At 40.7% G+C, this 4,152-nt stretch overlaps 1 pseudogene; it reads right to left on the bottom strand.

Annotated features, from left to right (window-relative positions):
• Positions 1–1,320: 1,320 nt before the first annotated feature.
• On the bottom strand, positions 1,321–3,091 carry LOC122036912 (annotated as a pseudogene).
• Between the last annotated feature and the right edge of the window lie 1,061 nt (positions 3,092–4,152).

Below are 4,152 nucleotides of genomic sequence, written 5' to 3'. Positions count from 1 at the left end.
AATATATTTATTAAAATATTCAGTAAATTATTATTTAAAACATTTAATTTATTATTATTTTAATTCTTTTTGTTTTTATTAATTTGGCACTATTGAGTTAGGGCATGACATAGGACAACCTTGCTCAAGCTCATAGTATACCATTTAGTTATATATTTATTTGCAGAAGTTCAATGTGGAGAGGCGCCCATTTAAGCTTTTTTTTTTTAAGCTTTTGAAAATTTTCACCTTCAGGTGTCTGTTTGATTGTTGGAAAAATAATAATAAAATTAGAGTATAAAGTTTAATAGTGGGGTAATGTTTGATTGTATTGTTGTTGGATGAAAATAATAAAATTAAATTCATTATGAATAGCATGTTTTTGATTTTTGTATATCATAAATGTCTTTACGCGTTTTGTCTTTATTATATATAGAGCATTATCATTGTCTAAATCATACTTGGGAAAACATGTTGAAGTAGCGATTGAGCCGCCTACGCCACGTCACAGCACCTGTGTGACCTCCTGCGAGCCTTCAGAGATCGCCTTCGACGAATCGAATCAGCCGGCAACACTCCTCCTTCCCCGTCCCTGTCTTCTCCATCACAGCGTCCATGCAGCCTCGTTCATGCTGATCTCGGTTTCTTCGTCTTCAGCTTGCCCTTCCACGCTCGCCACGGCAACACTACTCCTCCTCCTCCGACTCAGTTGCTGCCTTCTCCATCAAAGAGATGAAGTGGAGGCGAAGAGTTTGAGGGAGAGGATCAGTGATTTGCGTCATCAAATTTATAGGTCTCACAATGAAAGTTCATCCTAAAAAAAAAATAGTCTCCTTGGTCATTCGATCCATCTCTAACTACACGTTTCCTACTGTTACTCATTCAAAACATTTACAATTAATGAATGATTTTAATGTCTAGCTACAAGTCCAGTAATTATTTGAACTTTGACGAGTGAAACACCATTCAAAGCAAAACAGAATGGAGGCAAGCGAGAAAAGATACAGTGATAAAAAGGAGATGCAGCAGAAGGAGCAGAACAAGAACTGACCGAACAGAACAGCAGCAGCAGCAGCAGTTGCTCCCATGTGGGCGGGGGACCAAGAACAGAGCAAGGAAAGAGAGTCCCTCACGGTGCTCCAATCTCCACCACTTACTCTTTCCTCGCCTCACTGCGCAAAGCGAAACAGAGTAAGCAGAAGAGAGTGCTTGATTTGGGAGATGTCAGAGGGCAGAGCTGCATCGCATTTGCTTGAAATCTCTGATCGTCTGGGAGTGTGATGTAATTGCACTCGGTGACATGCAGTGTTTAATCTTGGATTTCTGCTTCTTTCTTAGGCGGCTTTGTAAGCAACTGCAATGCAATTCTACAGTGTATCGCTGCAGCAGAGTTTAGAGTTGGAGATGGGAAGACGAACTATTTATGATTTTCTAATGTATCTAAAAACTCGTACTCAAAGTTCTATCAGTGGAGACGAATTCATATTAGCCTTTAAAATTATTGAACAAAAGAGAAAAACTCAGCTCATTTGTGACTCCATCGTGTGTCGCCTAGTCTTACCGTGTTTTCTCGTCTCTTGTGTGTATAGACATATCATCATCGTTGTTAAATTGTAGTCTTAACACAATCGATAAAATGTAACTATATTGATTGCCAAAAAGGCCTAAATACATGAATTCTTAGCTTCTAATGCTCATTGTGGACCACCTAGAGCAGAGATCTAACACGACAAAGATAGAATAATGGCACCCTCTCTTCAACTTTGTTCTTATGCCTCCCCTTCATCGCCGTCACCATCCTTGCTTTCTGGCCATGAGCCTCTAACATTAGCTTTCTCTGTTCTGCCGGTTTCGTATGCCCAGTAACAACGGAGGGTGGATATTGGTGACATTACAGTAGCAGAGGTAGAAAATGTCTGATAGATCAATAGACCACCCTCTGGTAGACCTTGCTCCACCATACCGTTGCACTTGTAAGCGTTGAGGTTTATCTTCCGCCCCCAAGTGCCTGCCAGTCTTCGTCCCCCAAAGATGGTCACCGCGAGTGAGAATTCAAAAGGACCAAAGCACCCAAGAACCTTCTCGACCAGGTCCTGATAAGCCTAGGAGATAGGATTGAAACCCATTGCTTCATAACTAGCACAGCTAAAACCTTCTTCTGGTGTCACATGGATGGTAGATAGCGCCGAACCATGAATTCCATTCATTGAGTACCCACAGGGCCGAAGTCGAAATCACATATCTCCATCTCAGGGATGATATCGGAAATCCCTGAGCGGTTTGTCATATCCTTGGAAGAAGAGACCTGACCACCTTTTTCCTGTGAATTCTTGTAGGAGACTGATGCTTGCTCTGTGTTCAATCCAGTCATGCACATTTCAAGGGTGACCATGGGGAGCTCAGGTTTCTCTGTGGCGTAGTATACATGCCATTGGCGGTTTGAATTGGCAGAATCACTGATAACATATGCATTACCACCCGATTTCAGGTCTCCGAAGAATTGGTCGAGAACAGCTACTTCCTCAGAGAAGCTCCGGTGGGGAGACGGCTGCACATTGGGAAAATTGAAGGTACCACGGGAATACTTTGCCTATAGGACGGATAGCGAGAGCTCCTCTGCAAGTGCCAAGATTCTGGGAATGGACAGGAGTTCCACATGTCTTGAGGATTATCTGGTACGGATATACAAACAAACTCGATTCAGAGAGGACATAGGAATCAAATTCCTTGTCGGAGAGCTGAGAAACAATGGTGCAACGAGCCAAATCTAGGATGGAATCAACTTGTGCCTGTGAAAGGGTTCGCAGTCCCCAGCGATGGGGGTCCAAATGGATGGATTCCCCTGAGAAGGTGATTTCAAGACGCTTCTCATAGCCCTCGAATCCAATCGGGCAGGCAACAGAAGGATAAGGAGAATCAACCAGTGATATCGCCATTAATGAATCAAACAATGGAAAATTTGAGCAACGATGAGACAGACAATTGGAGACCAAAAAGAGTGTGAAAAAAAAGTTGGATTTTTTGAAAACAGCTAGCTTGAGATTGACAAAAGCAGAAGAATCAAGTGGAATATATGGGAAATTATACACTACTGAAAGAAGGCGTTTGTATAAATCTCAAGATGGCTTCCTGGCGCACTGTAAAATCATCAAACAATTGGAAAACCACAAGGAATTTAAGGACTAAATCGAGCCAAGATAACCAATATATATAACAAAAACAAACATATTTAGTTGTGGTTTTGATTCTTACGTTGGAGTAGGCAGAAGATTGGAACTTCTTGATTCCACCGTGTGGTCGAACGTCTTCAATGATGTAGCCGAGGGGAGCTTCGCAGTGCAATGAGCTACTACTACTGGATTTCTTTTTCCGGCCTTTGGATTCCATTAAAACATTAAAACTCGCTGTAAAAAAGTGCAGAACAGGTCAATCAAGCCTTGAAATAAAGTGCAAAATGGACACCACATTCTTCTGAAAACCAAGAAAAAAAGGTAAAAATTGCATTAAGATAATAGTTAAGAATTACCACAATCCTCCAAGACCAGCAAGGAAACTACATAATACTTCAAATTCAACAAGAACGAATACAAGAAAGAGTACACTTAAAAAATCGTGTTTTATGCTTCTATGGAATCTCGTTAAGTGGAAAAATTGCAAGAAGAAGAACAAAAAAAAGACTTTCCAATGAATCGAAACCATTCAACTTTACAACATTTGTACAATTTTATACATTAGGACATTGAACACTGCAACCTGCATAGAAGATGCGGATCCACAGCCCCATAAGGAAGAAATTGTTCAGCGACGCGACAACAATCAAACTAGAAGAAGAGTACTACTTACAATCGAAGGGCGACCCGTTGCACCGACGGCGATGAGAAGCTACGGATCCGAGTAACTCAGAATGATCCGCAGAAACCCTAGCGCGTGCTGGCGAAGGGGAGTCGAGAGAAGGAAGCGGCGAGGAATTGGGAGACGAGAGCGCAGGGGGTGGTGTAATGGAGCCGAGCTGCTCTTAATGTTTATAATCAAATGGTCTAGCTTTATTTAAGAAATATATTTATGACTCATAAATTTATTCTAATTTTTATCGGATCGTTTAATAAATATAAATTAAAATTTTAAATATTTATTAAAAATTAAATTATATATTAAAAAAATTATAATATTTTT

The sequence above is a fragment of the Zingiber officinale genome, unplaced genomic scaffold, assembly GCF_018446385.1.
Source record: "Zingiber officinale cultivar Zhangliang unplaced genomic scaffold, Zo_v1.1 ctg224, whole genome shotgun sequence".
In the NCBI taxonomy this organism is placed as follows: domain Eukaryota; kingdom Viridiplantae; phylum Streptophyta; class Magnoliopsida; order Zingiberales; family Zingiberaceae; genus Zingiber; species Zingiber officinale.
This window is presented reverse-complemented; position numbering and strand designations above follow the sequence as displayed.